Genomic DNA, 20,242 nt, shown 5'->3' on the forward strand with positions numbered 1-20,242 from the left:
TCAAGTGATCTGCCTGCCTCGGCCTCCCAAAGTGCTGGGATTACAGGCATGAGCCACCACGCCTGTCCCAGGAGAACTTTTCTAACCAATTTCCAGCAAACTAGTATGTATCTCTATTATGCTTTCCTTTCACACCATCGTGATTTTTCAAACTTTTTGTCCCATTTATGGTTGAGTTCCCAGACGGGTTGATGAGATCTGATCTGTTTATTGACACGTTCCCAATTCTTGGCACGTAGAGGAGGCTCACAATAAATATTCTATACATCGATGAAACAAAAATACTAGTGATAATAATATTACTTAAAATTTGGTTAGCATTATTTCAGCAACTGCTGTTTTTTTACAGAATTTTTATTTGTTCCCGCAAAGCTGCTGAAGCTCAGAAGCTGATTCTATCACGTTGTAAGATGCCTTTGGATAATTCTACAGTCCTCTTAAATGAATCTTTAGAACTTGGCAAATTTCACTAGATACCTTCAGTCATCATTTTGAGCTCAAAGGTATGCTATCTTTGTTTTTTTTCCCTTAATTATGGTAGGGTGGGATTTGCAGCGTCCTGGTGGAAGCATAGGACAAGGAATTATAAAAATATTGGGGAAGGATCTGCTACTTTCCTTGGCAGCTTTTATTTATCTTTAGAATTTTCATTCTTATGAGGAGTAAGAAAGTTATTCATTGGGAAAAATAATTGAAATCCAGATGTAAAATATTTTAGCAATTCCTGAAATTTCTCAAAACTAGTACTCAAAAGTAAGAATCATAACTTATCTTTTCTTGAGTTTAAGGAAGATGATTTGCGAATGACTGAAAGTCAAATAAGAATTATTTCCTGCCAGGCCTTAGCTGTAGAGGTAAAGTGTCAGTTGACTGAGGTAAAAGAAGAGCCAGACTGCAGCTCCTCTTTACAAGCAGGCCTTCACTGGGGTCTGCACACCACCAAATTTATTCAGCCTGGTGCCTGCTTTGGTATGACTCATGAGCTAAGAGTGATGTTTGCATTGTAAATGGTTGAAAAAAAATCTCGAAGACTAACTTGTGACACGTGAAAGTTATATGAAATTTAATTTTTAGTGTTTATGAGTAAAGCTTTATTAGAACATTAGCCACTCTTATTTTTTAGGTTTTGTGTATGACTGCTTTTAGGCTATAGCAGCAGTTAAGTACAGTCATGCATTACATGGTCAGTGATGGACCAAATATACGACAGTGGTCCCATGAGATTATAATGGAGCTGAAAAATTCCTATTGCCTGGTAACATCATGGCCATCGTGTCATCATGGCACAACCCGTTACCTTTTCTATGTTAAGATATATTTAGATACTCAAATACTTATATTGTGTTACAGTTGCCTTGAGTATTCAGTACCATTGCATGCTGTGCAGGTTTGTAGCCTAGGAGCAATAGGCTATTCCAGATCGTCTAGGTGTGTAGTAGGCTATACCATCTAAGTATAGAAATAGTCTGTGATGTTGACACAATGACAGATTGCCTATGCATTTCTCAAAATGTATCCCTACAACACATGTCTGTAGTTACAGCAGAGGCCCCAGCACTTTGGGAGGCCGAGGCGGGCAGATTATGAGATCAGGAGATTGAGACCATCCTGGCTAACACGGTGAAACCCTGTCTCTACTAAAAATACAAAAAATTAGCCAGGCGTGGTGGCAGGCGCCTGTAGTCCCAGCTACCCAGGAGGCTGAGGAAGAAGAATGGCATGAACCCGGGAGTCGGAGCTTGTAGTGAGCCAAGATCACGCCACTGCACTCTAGCTTGGGCAACAGAGCAAGACTCCATCTCAAAAAAAAAAAACAACAAAAAACAAAAATGTACTCGTGTGGCCCTTTACAGAGTAAGTTTAGCTGATCCTTGCTCTACATGGCTGAAGAAGCATTTATAGATTTGAGTGCTATGGTTTAAGAGATGAATTGGGGGGAAATTAGAGAGAGGTAGGAGTCCATGCCAATTCTCAGTGACTTAATTGTACTTTTTTCTTTAGTGGAAAGTATAACCCATATTCTAATTATATTGACCTGTGTTGTTTTAAAATAGTAAATCGGGGAAATGGATTCTTCTATTATTTTTATTCTAAAATGAATATGTGAGAATATGTAGAAAGAAAATTAGTATGCTACTCTGTTTTTAACCAAGTTTTAACGTTACTATAATACCTTACATTCCTAGTATCTGAAGTACTTAAAAGATTAGTTGATGACTGACTCAATAAAACAAAAGTAGTTCATTGGAGATGAAAGTACACTGTCCCTTTGGAGTCAATGGATAGGCCTAAAGGGTATGGTTAAGGAACTCTTTTGTAGTCAGACACAGGCAGGTTAAGTACTATATTAGGAGATAGAAGACCATAATTTTTGTGTTTACCTTCTTTGTCCCTTGAGAACACTTAGTTATGTGGCTCGGGGCACATTTACCACTCTGAATCTAATTGCTTCATTTCCAAATTAGGGAAAACTAATACCTTTCCTGTCTGAAAACAGGAGTCTTGGTGGTTTGCTAAATTACCAGTTTCCTAAGAGTGGGTACTGTGCCTTTTTAGCTCACCACTGGATTTCTCAACTCCACAGTTCGCATAGGCCTGACACATATTTGGCACACAGTAAGTGTCCAATGAAAGAACAAGGTATGTGCCAGTTCCAGTAACTGTTATATCTATGCATGATCAAAGTCATTCCCCTTTCTTTAAAGGTTTGCTTATTGAGACTGGATGTTTTTGTTAACTGGAGGAGAGAATTTTGATGAAAATAGTAATTTTCTGTAGATCCTTTTTTAAAAAGTTATTTATTTATTTTAATTTTTGAGACAGAATCTTGCCCTGTCACCCAGGCTGGAGTGCAGTGGTGCTCTCTTGGCTTCAATCTCCACCTCCTGGGTTCAAGTGATTCTCGTGCCTCAACCTCCTGAGTAGCTGGGACTACAAGTGCGCACCACCATGCCTGGCTAATTTTTGAATTTTTAGTAGAGATGGGGTTTTGCCATGTTGGACAGGCTGGTCTCGAACTCCTGACCTCAGGTGTTCCCCCCCACCTCAGCCTTCCAAAGTGTTGGGATTACAGGTGTGAGCCACCATGCCTGGCTCCCCCCTGCCTTTTTTTTTTTTTTTCTGATACACGGTCTTGCTCTGTCACCCACGCCGGAGTGCAGTGGCATGATCTCATCTCACTGCATCTCTCAAGCTCAAGCGATCCTCCCACCTTAGCCTCCTGAGTAGCTGAGACTATAGGTGCATACCACCATGCCCAGCTAATTTCATTTATTTTTTTGTAGAGATGAGGTCTCACTATGTTGCTTAGGGTGCTCTAGAACTCCTGGACTTAAGTGGTCCTTCTGCCTCAGCCTCCCAAAGTACTGTGATGACAAGCGTGAGCCACCGTGCCCAGCCTAGATCCATTTTCTACAGATACCAATAAAATCATTGGCCAAATTTATTTGTATAAATTGATTATATATTGCTACTTAATAGAGAGAATATAAACCTCTAATCTAAGAATTGCTGATCTCAAAGAAACCTAGAAACCTCCTCATTATAAAGCTTTAAAATGGGCCGGGCGCGGTGGCTCATGCCTGTAATCCCAGTACTTTGGGAGGCTGAGGCAGGTGGATCACGAGGTCAGGAGATCGAGACCATCCTGGCTAACAGGGTGAAACCCCGTCTCTACTAAAAATACAAACAATTAGCTGGGCGAGGTGGCAGGCGCCTATAGTCCCAGCTACTCGGGAGGCTGAGGCAGGAGAAGGGCGTGAACCCTGGGGGGCGGAGCCTGCAGTGAGCCGAGATCGTGCCTGGGCGACAGCGAGACTCCGTCTCAAAAAAAAAAAAAAAAAGAAAAAAAAAGAAAGCTTTAAAATGTGTGTACTGTAGACCGGGCGTGGTGGCTCACGCCTGTAGTCCCAGCACTTTGGAAGGCCGAGGTGGGTGGATCACCTGTGGTCAGGAGTTTGAGACCAGCCTGGCCAGCGTGGTGAAACCCCATCTCTACTAAAAATACAAAAAATTAGCCAGGTGTGGTGGCGGGAGCCTGTAATCCCACCTACTTGGGAGGCTGAGGCAGAGAATTTCTTGAACCTGGAAGGCAGAGGTTGCAGTGAGCCGAGATTGCACCAGCCTGGACAGAGCAAGACTCCATCTCAAAAAAAATAAAAAATAAAATAAAATAAATACCATATGCTAAAAAGCCACTCTTGAATAGGAAGATTTATGTATTTTTTATCTAAGTCTTCTGAACTTTTTGCAGCTCTTATACTGAACCTCTTTTTTTAATGGAACTTCCCTATGTAGTTTTTTTTAAGAATTCAGCTTTTAAAATCTTATCTTGCAGGATACGATGTAAAGATAAGATTGTTTAAAAGGTATTTAGCAGAAGCCAGGTGCGTTGGTATGCACCTCTAGTCCCAGCTACCCAGGAGGCTGAGGCAGGAAGATCATTTGAACCTAGGAGTTCAAGACCAGCTTGGGCAACATAGTTAGGCCCTGTCTCAAAAAAAACAAAACAAAAGATATTTACTGAAAGAAAAGTGTTTCAGCTTAAAGAAGTCTAGGTAGACATGACAGCTAAATGCAGTACATGACCCTGGATTGGATTCTGTACTGGAAGAGGGAAGAAGTCTTGGAGGGCAGTTTTTGCTCAACTAAAACAAAAAGAGAAAATAGGCATTACATTAAGATACTGTGTAACTTAAGTTTCCTGAAGTTGGTAACTATACTGTAGATATTTAAGAGAATATCCTTGTTCTTAGGAGGTATAGTTGAAGTATTTAGAGGTAAAAAGGTAAGATATGTGCATTTTACTTTCAAATGGTTCAAAAAATATGTTTATGTATGATATGCACAGTAATGCAAAATGTTGACAATTGGTCAACAGGATTGTTGTTGACAGTTGGTCAAATCAGGTTAAAGGATATGTAGAAGCTCTTTGAACTATTCTTACAACTTTTCTGCATGTTTGAATGATTTCCAAGTATAAAGTTTGAGAAACATGTTTAGCAGCTATGTATAAAACTGGAAATTACATCCAGTTAATTTTATTTTTTATTTTTTATTTTGAGACAAGGTCTTGTTCTGTCACCCAGGCTGGAGTGCAGTGGTGCAATCACAGCTCATTGCAGCCTGGACTTCCAGGGCTTAGTTGATCCTCCTGCCTCAGCTTCCCAAGTAGCTGAGACCGTAGGCATGTGCCACAACACCCAGCTAATTTTTGTATTTTTAGCAGATAAGGGGTTTTGCCATGTTACCCAGGCTGGTCTTGAACTCCTGAACTCTAACGATCCACCTGCCTCCGCCTCCCAAAGCGCTGGGATTACAGGTGTGAGCCACCTTCCCTGGCTACTGTTACTTTTAAATTAACATTTATTTCCATTAAAAATACACTTAGAGTATTGCAATAGGACTGTTTAAAAAATATAGTCCCCCTTCTTTTTTTCAAACTGCTTTTACATATACTTTGTTTACATGATGGTACTGTTATTGAAAAGAATTTTTTTGTTGGGTGGCATATCTTTACGTGATCACAAGTATAAATATTTCTTGTTCTGTGATTTTTTTTTTTGGTGGGGGGGTTGGGGGAACAGAGTCTTGCTCTGGCACCTAGACTGGCGTTGTCTCGGCTTACTGCAACCTCTGCCTCAGCCTTCCAAGTAGCTGGGACTACAGGTGTGTGCCACCATACCCGGCTAATTTTTGTATTTTTAGTAAAGACAGGGTTTCACTGTGTTGGCCAGGCTGGTCTCGAACTCCTGACCTCATGATCCGCCTGCCTTGGCTTCCCAAAGTGCTGGGATTACAGGTGTGAGCCACTGCACCTGGCCTGTTCTGCGATTCTTTGCTGGATTTAGTAAGTTTATGACTTATGTTTTATAAAATAGGTTTAATTATTTTATAGTAATATGGTAATGAAATGAAATACAACTTTACAAATGTAAAAAATGCAATGCAAAGATGAGCTCTTTATATTAGCAGTATTTTTCCTGATTATCTCAGTTACTTTAGTCGTAGGGTCATAGTTAAATACCAATAAGTATAATTTAGAACTTAAAAAATTCTTGAGTACAATTTACTAAGTTTTTATTGATCCTGTACTTTAATATGTTCAGTTCAGATTCATTAAAAATTGATTTTGTTCTCAGCTCCATAAAAATACTTTGTTTAAAAGTGGGTCTGGTTTTACTACCATGTATTATATTTTGAAGGAAATTCAAGAATAAGGGTCTGTTACATGTGTTTGTTAGAATGGTATTAATACATTTTTGAGCATTTACTTTGAGGCATTATATTCTAAGCACTTTACATTTAATATTTATTTCATTCTTATAACAACCTTATTGTGATACATTGCCTTGATTTGCTGTCAATTCCAGCTAAAACTAAACTTAGATGTGAAGCCTCAAGTTGTGTTTTTTGTTTGTTTGTTTGTTTGAGATGGAGTCTCGCTGTGTCACCCAGGCTGGAGTGCAGTGGTGCGATCTCAGCTCACTGCAAGCCTCACCTCTCGGGTTCACGCAATTCTCCTGCTCAGGGTCCCGAGTAGTTGGGACTATAGGCGCCTGCCACCACACCCGGCTAATTTTTTTGTACTTTTAGTAGAGACAGGGTTTTACTGTGTTAGCCAGGATGGTCTTGATCTCCTGACCTTGTGATCCGCCTGCCTTGGCCTCCCAGAGTGCTGGGATTACAGGCGTGAGCCACCGCGCCCGGCCTTTATTTTTATCTTTATTTTTCTAACCTCTTTTTGCCAAATAGAAACTGTGGAAACTAGTGATCTGGAATGTAATAAAGAAAAATTGATCATTTATAATTACACTAAGAAGAAGTACCTGCAGTGTTACAATTTTCTAGTTTGTGAATATTGGATAAATCTAGCTTCAAGCTAGACTTTCTGTTGTCCTCATGTTATGGGAAGGATCCACATACCAAGACAATTCCTCAGTAATTGTGTTAAGAAAGAACGTGAACATGACTTTTAGTACCCACAAAGAGGCAGGCTGATGTAGAACTTAGCATTACTAGACTTTTTAATTTCATAGACAAATAACCAAAAAACATTAAATTTAAAAAATCAAGGGACTGACATGATATCACTAACTTTTTTTTTTTACTCTTTCATCAAATTATAACGCACATATTATAAAGTGCATAAATCCTGAGTGTCATTTTGATGAATTTTTATGAAGTCAACACCCATTTAACTAATATCAAGAAAAAGATATAAGACGTTTTCATCAACCCAGGAGCCTCCTTCATGCCCCTTAACAGTTATTACACACTCCCAAAGATAACTATTATGTGACTCATTCAGTATTGTCTATTTTTGAATTCTGTGCCTAGCCTTTTAAAATCTTGTTTATGACTCATCCATGTTGATGCATGTAGCAGTGGTTCATCTTTTCTTTTGTTGCTGTGAAATACTTCATTGTATGGATATGTCAGTATTTATTCTACTATGATGAACATTTGGGGTGTTTCTAGTATTGGCTGTTACGAAGAATACTTCTGTGAACATTCTTGAGCATGTCTTTTGGTCCACATGTGTACACATTTCTGTTGAGTAGACACCTAAGAGTGAAATTGCTGGGTCTTAAGGTATTTGGCTGTTTAGCTTTAGGAGATTATCGTAGTTTTCCAAAGTAGTTAAATTAATTTACATTCCCATTAGCAGTGTACAAAGAGTTCTCATTGTTCAACATCGTCACCAACACTTGAAATTATTAATGTTTTTAGTTTTAGTTGTTATGGAGCATATGTAGTAAAGATCTATTGTAGTTTTAATTCATAATTCCCTGATGATTTAAAAGGCTTAGAATATTTTCAAATGCCTTTTGACCATTTGAATATCCTCTTTTGGGATATGACTGTTTATGTCTTTTGCTGATTTTTCTGTTGAGTTGGTTGTCTTGATTACCCCAGAAATAGATAATTTCAGTTGTTCAGTTGTATTGAAGATAGTTTTCCTAGTCTTTGGCTTGCTTCTTCACTCTTAATAGTGTATCTTGATTAAGATAATTTCTTAATTTTAATAAAGTCCATTTTATCAAATTTTTTTATGGTTAATGCTTTTTATGTTTCATTTAAGAAATCTTTGCCTACCCTAAAGCCAAGAAGATGTTATCTATGTTTTCTTCTATAAACTTGACTGTTACAACTATTGCACTTAGGTTTATGTATGATATATGTAAGCCTCATAGTTCATTTTATTTTCCGTGTGGAAGTCCAGTTGTTCCAGTAGTATTTATTGAGAAAATCATCCTTTCCCTACCGTAACGCAGTAGTACGTTTGTTGTAATTCAAGGGACTGTTTATTCATGGATTTATTTTTGGACTCTATTCTGTTGGTCTGTCTGTTGTGCCATTGCCATACTCTTTTAATTACTGTAGCTTTATAATAAGTCATGATATCTGATAGTTTAAATCCTCTGATTTGTTCTTCAGAATTACCTTGGCTTTCGTGATCCTTTGAATTTCAATAAAAATTCTGCACTCAACTTATAAGCAGTCCTCCGCACCACCCACCACAAACCTGATTGGATTTTGTCTAGCTTAAGGTAGAATTTATAAATCAATTTGGAGATATTGGATGTTTTTCAGTGCTGAGACTTCCAATCAATTGGGAGGTTGTATGCCTTCTTATATTTAGACTTTTATAATTTCTCTCAGGGTGTTTTGTTATTTTGCATGTAAAAAAAGGTCTTATATGTCTTTTGTTGACTTCGTAAGGTATGATAATGATATTGTAGTTATGTTTTATAAAAGCCCTTGTAATTTATACAAATATACTGGACTGTTTACAGATGGAATGATACAGTACTTGGGATTTGCTTCAAATAATCCGAAAGAGTGGAGAGGAAGGGAAGGAGCAAAATAGATGAAACAAGATTGATTAGCCATGAGTTGATAATTGTGGAAACCGGGTGATGGATATATAGGATTAATTATATTATTATTCTTACTTTGTGTATATTTGTAATTTCCCATAAAAATAGGTTTAAAAAAGTGTAATATGACTAGTCTAAAGGTAATGGGTTATTTCATTTGATTCTTCACAGTCATAGATTGAACTCCTTGTTCTACTCTTTCCCCCTCATCTCACTACTGCACTTGACTAATTTAAAAAAATATGTATAAGCCAGGCATGGTGGCTCATGCATGTAGTCCCAGCTCCTTGGGAGGCTGAGGCAGGAGGGTCACTTGAGCCTAGGAGTTTGAGGTTGCAGTGAGCTGTGATTATGCCACTACACTCCAGCCTGGGTGACAGAGTGAGATCCTGTCTCTTAAAAAAAAAAAAAAGACAGAAATTTTAATATAAATAAAAACTAAAAAGTGTAATGATTATAGTACATTGAAATACACAAATATATAATAATTCAAGAATTCATAATAATTCTTTTAAAAAACCCTCATATACACCAATTTATTATTCTGAAAATAATTGGTAAGTGAAAGGAAAAAGTCAACCATTTATTAATCTTTTTCTGTACAGATTATATTCCAGGACTACCAAATAGTTAAGAGGGAAAGAATATCGTTAGAAGAATTGTAGTTATTAAGAAACATTGGAGGTCAGATGTGGTGGCCCATGCCTGTAATCCCAACACTTTGGGAGGCTGAGGTGGGAGGATTGCTTGAGCTCAGTAGTTTGAGATCAGCCTGGGCAACATAGCAAGACCTCGTCTCTTCTAAAAACACAAAAAATTAGCCCTAGGCAGAGTGGTACATGCATGTAGTCTCAGCTGTTGAGGAGGCTGAGGCAGGAGGATCACTTGAACCCAGGAGATCGAGGCTGCAGTGAGCTGAGATTGTGCCACTGCACTCCAGCCTGGGTGACAGAATAAGACCGTCTCAAAAACAAGCACAAAAACAGACAAACAAACAGAAACACTGGAGAACAATCGGCTTACACACTCACCACAGTGCATACTCCTAATGAAATAATGATTCTAGATAACAATTAGTCGTGACTACTAAAGCTATTAGGTGAAATTTAATTGGGAAATGGATGAAACATAATGGATAGGCAAAAGTGGAGTAAGCCTCTCTGATTAGAACTTAAAACCCCGGTTAGGCCGATGCTATGGCTCACGCCTTTAATCCCAGCAATTTGGGAGGTCAAGGCAGGAGGATTGCTTGAGCCCAGGAGTTAGAGACGAGCCTGGGCAACATAATGAGATCTTGTCTCTGCAAAAAATTAAAAAGTTAAAAATCAATAGGGCATGATTGTGTGTACCTGTAATCCCAGCTACATGGGAGGCTGAGGCAGGGAATTGCTTGAGCCGAGGAGGTCAAGGCTGCAGTGAGCTGTGTTCACACCACTGCACTGCAGCCTTGGTGAGAGAGTGAGGCCCTATCTCAAAACACACCACCCCCCCCAAACAAAACAAAAACAACAACAAAAACCCTCTAGATAGAAACAAAAACAATTATCTGAAGACTTTCGAAAGTAAACAGTAATAGACAAACTGAGAAGGGAAGTCAAAACCTGAATAGCTTGTGTAGTGCTTAGCTTACTATTTTTTTTCTTTTCGTTATCCAGCTTTAACCAAATGGTAGGCTGGGTTGTAGAAGTACATATTGAGTGCAGCAGTTAGCAAAAACTCCAAGAGAAACCCTTTATTTCTAGTCATAGGACAAGGAAAAGTCCCCCCTTTTTTTCTCTCCCAGCCGTGCCCTGAGACCATTTGTAAAATTACATTGCCATAGTGGTACATGCACTTAAAATCCCAAGAAGAAAGCCATCTCTCTGGCCAGAGGAATTGGGAAAGAGAACTCTGGAAGCTGGAGCATGCTTTGGAAGTCTCAGAGAGAAGAGACTTAGTTTGGGGGGAGATTCCCTAATTATGTGTATGAACACACAAAGGTCCTACCGCATCCATGAGCTACACGTACATGGAACAGAGCCAAAGAAACATAGCAAAGACCTAGAGAGCTGAACTGTGATGTAAACCACTGCTCAAATCCCAGAGTTGCCCCTGAGAGATGCATGTGGAGAATAGATTCAAGCAGCATTGTGAAGGCTTTGAAAACTGAAACAGTGATTGGTACTGTGGCCTGTTAGGAACCAGGCCGCACAGCAGGAGGTAAGTGACTGGCTAGTGAACATTAGCGCCTGAGCTCCGCCTCCTGTCATATCAGTAGCAGCATTAGATTCTCATAAGAGCATGAACCCTGCAGTGAACTGCGAGTGCAAGGGATCTAGGTTGTATGCTCCTTATGAGAATCTAACTTAACAAGCGTGATGATCTGAGGTGGAACAGTTTTGTCCAGAAACCATCCCCGCTGTCCATGGAAAAATTGTATTGCATGAAACCAGTCCCTGGTACCTAAAATGTTGAGGACTGCTGCTTTAGAGGATGTTAATAGAACCTAGAATCTCATAACTTAATATCTAGAATGTCCAGGATATAATCCAAAATTACTTGACATACAAAGAAACAGTAAAATCTGACCATTTTTAAAGGGAAAAGAACATAAGCAGATGACAACTCTGAGATGATCCAGATGATGGAATTATCAGAAAAAAGCCTTAAAGTACTCATGCTCATGAGGTAAAAGTGAACACTTCTGAAAGGAGTGGAAAAATAGTTCTCTGAAAAATAAAAACTATATGAAATAATCAAATGGAAATTTCAGAGCTGAAAAATACAATATATGAAATACAGATGTACTGCATGGGCTCAATATCAGAATAGAGATGACAGAAGAGTCAGTGAGCTTAAAGATGAATCAGTAGAAATCCCATCAGATGTTGTGTCTTCTGTATCAAGAGTATATGTCTGTTCTATAATATACTTGTTATGTCCATGTTGGATTCTGTGAAACCTGGTCACAGGCCTTCTGGCTGGTGGATTCTTGTACGATCTACACGTCCTCATTTATCCTATATTTATTCCTACTTACGTGATGCAAAGACCTGTGCAGTTTGAGCCCCATCTCCCCTGCCACTCCACAGATTGAGATATGGTCTTGGCCTGCCATTTTCCCAGACCTTGTCATTTTAGGGTAAGGATCAGTCAGTGGGTTGAAATAATAATAATAATAATAAGGAACTAGATCAATTTTTTAAATTTGAAAGCTTTGAAAGTAAATAGGGACAGAAAAGCAGAAATGGGTAACGTGTATAAATTATATATTGCAACATCTTCTAGTTCAAAGGGAGTACATTTTTTCCTAAATATAAACTTAGATATAATGATTATTTTAGTGAAGAAGACATGCTTTATAGTAGTTTTTTTCTGAATTATCTGTGGTTCAGGATGCATCTAAACTTGTTTGAAATACTTTTAAGATGATTTTGAATTTGCTTGTCCTGCTTGGCTACACAAAAGCAGTTGGCAGTTTACCCGAGTTTTAATAAGTCGAAACAACTGTCTTTTCAGTGAAATGATTATTGCACAAAGAGGAATACTTGTGGCCTTGAAAATTGATGCATTTTTTGGTGGTGTTTTAAGTGGCTCTGGTGACCTCATAGATGTAGTACATAATATGTCAAACATTGTCATTATATTTATACATATTAGTTGTATGTTATTAAACATCTCATGAATTAGCTGTAAGCCTAGTATCGTCATAGTACTACTTAATAATCAGATTTCCTAAGAGGTCCCTAGAGGATTCATAGTACTAATGAAATTCTGTACTTCTTTTAGGTTGATAAAATTCTGTATCTCTTTTTTTTTTCTGGAGATCCATCTCAGAAGTCTACATACATTTGCCCTTTTAAAAAATAGACTTCTACAAAGTCTGGGGTTTAATTCATCTTTTTTGGACAATCTGTTTAGTGTATATAAATTATATTTGTTTATGGTGTAACAATTAGTTTTCCAAAAGGGGAAATATGCGCTAGTATTCATTTGGACATTGACAGATTTTTCCATTCAGAAGAATATTCGTAGAGCCTGTTGCTACCATATAGCAATGAAGTTAGACTTTAGTTACAGTTGAACTCATGCAGCCTGAATTGTCATACACATTATTTTCCAATTCCCTTTAAGAAATATGAAAGAGGCCTGGCGCAGTGGCTCTCGCTTGTAATCCCTGCACTTTGGGAGGCCGAGGCGGGTGGATCACGAGGTCAGGAGATCGAGACCACGGTGAAATCCCGTCTCTACTAAAAATACAAAAAATTAGCCGGGCGTGGTGGCGGGCGCCTGTAGTCCCAGCTACTTGGAGAGGCTGAGGCAGGAGAATGGCGTGAACCCGGGAGGCGGAGCTTGCAGTGAGCCGAGATTGCGCCACTGCACTCCAGCCTGGGCGACAGAGCGAGACTCCGTCTCAAAAAAAAAAAAAAGAAATATGAAAGAATAAGATAGTTCAGAAGTTAAGAACTACTGGCATAGTACTGTAGTCTTATCTATTAATAGATCAAATTATCCTTTGATGTTTCATCTTTCCCTTCAAAAAATATTTGATTTCGTCTTTGCCAAACAGAGATTTCTTGGTCCATGGTACGTGGTAGGCAGAATACTGACCCTTCAGAGAGGTTCATATCCTAATTCCTGGAACCTGCCACTATGTTAGGGTACATGGCAAGGAATAATTAAGGTTGCTAATCAGTTAACCATAAAATATGGAGGTTATCTTAGATTATCTGTGTGGGCTTAATGTAATAAGGGAAGAAAGAGACAGAAGAAATGGCAGCCTGAGAAGGACTTGGCCTCCTGCTGGCTTGAAGATGGAGTAGAGGGAGCTATGAGCTGAGGAACATGGGTGGCCTCTATAGCTTGAAAAGGCAAGGAAACATTTTCTGCTAGAGCTTCCAGGAGGGAATTCAGCCCTGCCAACACCTTGATTTTAGCCCAGTGAGACCTGTATTGGGTTCTCACCCACAGAACTATAAGATAGTAAATTTGTGTTGTTTTAATCCATTAACTTTGTGATAATTTTTATAGAGGCCATAGGAAACACATAGTACCTCTTCAGTTTTTCACTAATAACATAAAGTTTATATCATGATTAGTTGAATCCTGATGTGAATGACATGATTTTCTGTGAAGGTCAATTCCAGTTTATTGTATTAAGATATTTATGTTGATAATATGTTGGGTACTGATGGACAAACCTTTGTTTTACGTAGAGGTCTTTATTTTCTACTATCTAGGAATGGTGACGTGATTCCTTAGTGTAGCTGGAGAATAAGGAGTCTGTGTACAGTAAAGTAGAATAGGAAATGAGGAAGGAGAAATAAGACTAAAGCTAGAAAGGAAAATTGGTGTCTTGGAATGTGATAAATAATCTTCAGAAGCCTTAAAGCCCTGAACAAGTTTTTCATTATTTGCATTATATGTGTTTGTGTTAGTAAATACTGTAAATTGGATTTTAAAAAGTTTTTATAGTCAGCACAACTTGAACTATATTAGAGTGGTAAGCAATCATTACATTTTGCCACAGAATAGCTTATCAATATGATAAGTGTATAAAGGACTTAGTGGTCAAAAGGAAGGCTAGAGTTTAGAGAAACATGAAAAAGAATGAAGCATTTCTCATAGAAGATAATTAACAACCTAACCAATCATTGACTGCCATTATATTTAGTCTTCCCGACCATGTCAAATAAACTTGCTTTACTCCCTTGTGCCTTTACTAGGAAGAGAAACCGAGGGTCCAACAAAGATTATGAGCTGGCACAGTTTTTTTTTCTTTTTAAAGACCAAACATAAATAAGTTAGAGCTATATTGTCAGTTTTTTTGTTTTTGTTTTTTGGTTTTCTTTTTTTTTTTGAGACGGCCTCGCTCTGTCGCCTAGGATGGAGTGTGGTGGAGCAATCTTAGCTCAGTGCAACCTCCACCTCCCGGGTTCAAGCGATTTTCCTGCCTTAGCCTCCCAAGTAGCTGGGATTACAGGCGCCTGCCACCACGCCTGGCTAATTTTTGTATTTTTAGTAGAGACGGGGTTTCACCATGTTGGCCAGGCTGGTCTTGAACTCCTGACCTCAGGTGATCCACCCGCCTTGACCTCCCAAAGTGCTGGGATTACAGGTGTGAGCCACTGCGCCCAGCATTTTTTTTTTTTTAATGTTTGTGTTTTTTGTCTTTTTGCATCAGGTGGATCACATGCTATCCCAGTTTGTGAAAGAGAGGGGTTAGGTGCTTAAAATTGAGGATACAGAGGGTCTTTTGGATATTAGTAATGGTGAATTCTGGGGTAACACTAGCAGAATGAGTGGGAGGTGGGGTGGAACACAAAATTGTTGCAGAAGAGATCAAGGAACTGACTGGCCAGTTTGGGGGGATCATTTTGTGTACACTGAAATTCAAAAGAGGTATTGGAGAGGGTCGCACCCTTCGTGGAGTGAAGGGGCTTATCCTGGGGTTTGTGAATGACTGCAATAAGGAGGGGATGATAGCCGATGTAGTCTGGTGGCATGAGAGTCAAAGCTAGGGTTTTAGGGAGGGAGAGAATAATTCAGAAATGACAGTGAGTTACAAGGAAGTTCACCCCACCAACAGGGCTTGGTCATCTGAGATATGGGAGAATAAATACATTTTATCTCACATGGCAGAGAAGCCATCGTTTGAAAGGGCTGGAGCTAGAGCAGAACTCCTAGGGGGGAGAGAGGTTACGGTTGGTGCAAGAAAGGTGAAGAGTGTGCAACAATAATACAGAGGAAATAGGATATTTTAACGATGATATGTACCATGAGTTCCAGAAGACACTGCGAAAGGATTTCGGGAATTGGGGGAGGAAGAGAAAAGGGGTCAGTGTAGGGACATACAGAGCATATAGGGATGAAAGTATATAGGGATGGGGGATGACATGGGAGTCTTGGGCATTTTTTGTTGACTGATGTAAAAAGAATGGAGGGCATAATGGGATTCGCTTTGATGATCTCCTATGCAGGTTGCTGTAAATACTGAAAGGGAAGTGTTGGTGAGAGCTGGGTTTATCGAGAGAAACTGGATTCTGTATGATTTTCTGTTGCTGCCATACAAATTACCACAAACTTAATGGCTTAAAACAATACAAATTTATTGTTTTACAGTTCTGCAGCTCAGAAGGCCAACACAAATCTCACTGACCTGAACTCAGGGTGTCAGCGGGCTGCATTTCTCTCTGGAGGCTTCAGGAGAAAATCCGTTTCCTTGTTTTTTCCAGCTTGTAGAGGCTACCTGAATTCCTTGGCTTGTGGCCACCTTCTTTCACTTTCAAAGCCAGCAACTTTGCATCTTTTTAAAAGAATTATTATTTCAATAGGTTTTTGGGGAACGGGGGTGTTTGGTTACATGGATAAGTTCTTTAGTGGTGATTTCTGAGATTTTGGTGCACCTATCACCTGAGCACTGTTCCCAATGTATGGTCTTTTATCCCTCATTCCCCCTCCTGTCTTTCCCTTCCCCCCGAGTCCCCATAGTCCATTGTATCATTCTTATGCCTTTAACTTGGCATCTTTTTGACCCTTCTTTCTGGTATATCAAACCACAGCTAGGAAAGGTCCTTTGCTCTTAAGAACTCACGTGATTATTTTGGACCCACTTGGATAATGCAGGATAATCGCCACATCTCAAGATCCTTATCCTTAATCACATCTGCAGTGTCCTTTTTTGCCATGTGAGGTAACATCTTCATAAGGTCCAGGGAAGAGGGAATGGACATTCTTCGGAGGCTGTTATTCTGCCCACCACAGGGCTCCCTCTTTCTTCCTGCTGGTGTTAGGATGAAGGCCAGGTGTAGAGTGGTTATAGCTTCAGGTTTATGGTACCTGATTACATGTGAAATTCATTCTGAGGCTTGTGCTCTCCCTCCACCTTCAGGTTTTATGTGGGGCTTACTTGGGGCTGAGGACAGATGTAGGCCTCAGTCTTATCTCTGAAAAGGGGATAAAGTGCTCCTATATTCTGTGGGCAAGATCAGTCTATTACATGAATACGAAGCTCAGACGTTACTTGAAAAATATGTATTAGTTGAATCATTGGAATAGTATTGTCCCACTAAGAGAACTGTATTAATTTTTTAGTTTTTGTTTATTTAATGAGGTTTAGTGAATATCTCACATCTTGACATTCAGCAAGCTAGAGTTATAGTGTCAGTTGATGTTTGTCTTGAGCCAGAATCCTCTCCGGTTCTAAGAGGTCTGGTTCATAAAACTGGTTTGGGATGTGATTCTTATTCTTACAGGTCAGTTTTCAAATTTAAATTGATTGTAGAGATAGCTGTAAAACCAAATATGTGTTTTATTTTGCCAATATCTTATATCGGTTGTAGAGACGGCTAATACATTCAATATTGAATAAATTGAGAACTACTATTTAGTTTCATTTTTTTCTCATACATTAAACAACGAATCTAAAAAGTATTAAATATTTGGGCCTTTGCAAGTTAAAATAGTTCTTCTCTTAGAAATAATTATTGTTTCAGTTATAATGCAAAATCAGTAATCTGCGGAAGCAAGTTAGAATTTTTCATAAATGGTAATAAACATAGTTAAGGTTTGTTCCTTAGGTTTTGTATTATACCGGTCAATTAAATTTCAGCACTACTTTTAATTAATGTTAATAGATCCATCAGTTCCCGAAATACCTGTGGTATCAGAATTAACAAACCTAAATTCCAAAGTAGGTCAGTGGGTCAGTAGGTTATTAGGTTAGGGAAAAACTGTAGTTTTAATTTTTAAAATTCAAATTCCTGAGTTAGCCATTTTTAATTAATAATTTTAAAATTATTAACTAGATGAAACTTTTTTTTCTTTAAATGACTAGAACATAGAAAAATAGTCTCTCTTACTTAAGTTTTTGTTCTCTGGCATGGATAACAGGTTGTGTTTTATCTTATTTGCCTCCTCATTTATAGCCAGGCCTCTAGTATCGGACAGTTAAAAGAAAAAGAAAAAAAATGCAGCACTTAAGTTTTCTGATTATAAAAGTAATGCATGTTCATGGGAGAAATTTTAGAAAGTACTAAAGAAAGAACAAAAAATACCATCCATAAACTCCCTAGGAGCAATCACAGTTGATACTTTTGGTATATTCAGGTTTATGTCTGATATATTTTCATGCCACTGTTAATGCAGTTAGACATTTAAATTTGTTCTAGCTTTACTGTTTTTATTTTATTTTATTTCTTTGGAGACAGAATCTTGCTCTGTCACCCAGGCCAGAGTGCAGTGGCGCTATCTCGGCTCACTGCAACCTCCGCTTCCTGGGTTCAGGCGATTCTCCTGCCTCACCCTCCCGAGTAACTGGGATTACAGGTGTGTGCCAACATGCCCAGCTAATTTTTATATTTGTAGTAGAGATGGGGTTTCACCATATTAGCCAGGCTGTTCTTGAACTCATGACCTCAAGTGATCTACCCGCCTCGGCCTCCCAAAGTGCTAGGATTACAGGCATGAGCCACTGCGACTGGCCTAGCTTTATTATTTTTAATAATATTTCAGTGAATATAAAAGTTTAGATGCATCATTGATTATTTTCTTATTTCTCAAAGTGAAATTACTGGGTCAAAGGGCATAATTTTCAAACCAATTTATTTTTTAAGAAAGAGAAATTCCTCCTTTTCTTGATTTATAAATTCCTTCTATTCCTAGTTTGTTGAATGGTGTTTTTTTTTTAATCATGAATAGGTGTTGGATTTTGTTAAATGCTTTTTCTGCATCAATTGAGATCCCTCATACGATTTTTATCCTTTATTTTGTTAATGTGGTGTAGCACATGGATTGGTTTTATTAATATATGTTGAACCTTGCTCAAATCCCAGGGATAAATACCACTTGGTCATGTGGTATAATCCTTTTAATTTACTGTTGCGTTTGGATTGGTAGTATTTTGTTGAGAATTTTTCATCAATATTCATCAGGAATATTGGTCTGTAGTTTTTTTCTTATGGTGTCTTTGGCTTTGATATCAGCATAATGCTGGCTTCATAAAGAGTTTGAAAGTGTTCCCGTTTCAGTTTGTTGGAAACATTTGAGGGGGATTGGTATTCTTTCACTGTTTGGTAGAATTCTTCAGTGAAGTCATGTATATGGTCCTGGGCCTTTCTTTGTTGGGAAGTTTTTGATTTAATATAATTACAAGTTATACGTGTCTGCTCAGATTTTTTTTTTTATTTTATCATTCTAACTTATTGATTAATTTGTCTATTCTTAAAAAAACTATTTACTCTCTTGTAAAGTCATCTGTGCTGTTCCATGCAGTCTTCTCTTTGTTGTATAGCATTCCATTATATGAATACCACATTTTGTTTATCCATTGTACTGTCAATGAACATCTGGGTTGTTTCTAGTTTTAGACCATTGTGAATAAAGCTGCTGTGAACTCTGTTCAGATTTTCTATTCATGATTCAGCCTTGGTGGTAGATGGCATACTTCTAGGAATTCATCCATTTTTTTAGGTTATCCAATTTGTTGGTGTATATTTATTGAGCTGTCTCAAAAAATGCTTTTTTATTTCTGTGACATCAGTTGTAATTTCTCCTTTTATTTCTGATTTTGAATCTTATTCCTAGTGTAGCTGAAGGTTTGTCAATTTTGTTAGTCTTTTCAAAGAAACAACTCCTAGTTTTGTTGATTTTTTTTTTTTTCCTATTCACGGTTTTATTTCTACTCTAATCATATTTCCTTCCTTCTGCTCTCTATGGGCTTTGTTCTTCTTTTTCTAGTTCTTTGAGGTATAAAGTTGCGTTGTTTGAGATCTTTCCTTTTTTTTTTTTTTTTTTTTTTTTAAGCACACCTGCTGGCAGGAATCTTTCTTCGTTTTTAATGCAGTCATTGACTGAAATAAGATTCCCTGTCAGAACACTTTCGCTGCATCCTATACATTTTGGTATGTTGTGTTTTCGTTTGTCTCAAGATGTTTTCTAATTTCTCTTCTGATGTCTTCCTTGACTGTTTGTTTATTCAACAGTGTGTTTAAATTTCATCTGCTTATGAATTTTCTAGTTTTCCTTCTGATACTGATTTCTATTTTCATTTCACTGTGATCAGAGAAGATACTTAGTATAATTCAACCTTAAATTTGTTAAAACTTGTTCTGTGCCCTATTAGGTGATCTGTCCTAGAGAACATTCTCTGTGTACTGGAGAATAATGTGTATTCTGCTGTTGTTGGGTGGAATGTTTTGTGTATGTCTGTTAGGTCCAGTTGGTCTATACAGTTGGCCTTCTGTATCTGAAGGTTCCACATCTGTGGATTCAACCAACTGTGGATAAAAATATTCAGAGAATAAAACCATTTACAAATAATACAAATTTAAGAAACCAATAAAGAAACCAATATAGTATAACACCTGTTTACATCGCATTTA

General features: G+C 38.1%; 1 protein-coding gene across 2 annotated transcripts in view; it reads left to right on the top strand.

Moving 5' to 3' along the window:
• Positions 1-20,242, top strand: part of CLOCK (clock circadian regulator) — a 113,724-nt gene that overhangs the window by 37,195 nt on the left and 56,287 nt on the right. The window contains exon 2 of one of the 2 annotated variants that reach the window (XM_030818921.1): positions 373-503. The gene's annotated coding sequence lies outside the window, so the exon portion shown is untranslated. Of the gene's footprint in view, positions 1-265; positions 504-20,242 lie in introns of those variants that run through there. The other variant, XM_030818922.1, reaches the window with a different exon arrangement.

The sequence above is a fragment of the Nomascus leucogenys genome, chromosome 9 (genome assembly GCF_006542625.1).
Source record: "Nomascus leucogenys isolate Asia chromosome 9, Asia_NLE_v1, whole genome shotgun sequence".
NCBI classification, from domain to species: domain Eukaryota; kingdom Metazoa; phylum Chordata; class Mammalia; order Primates; family Hylobatidae; genus Nomascus; species Nomascus leucogenys.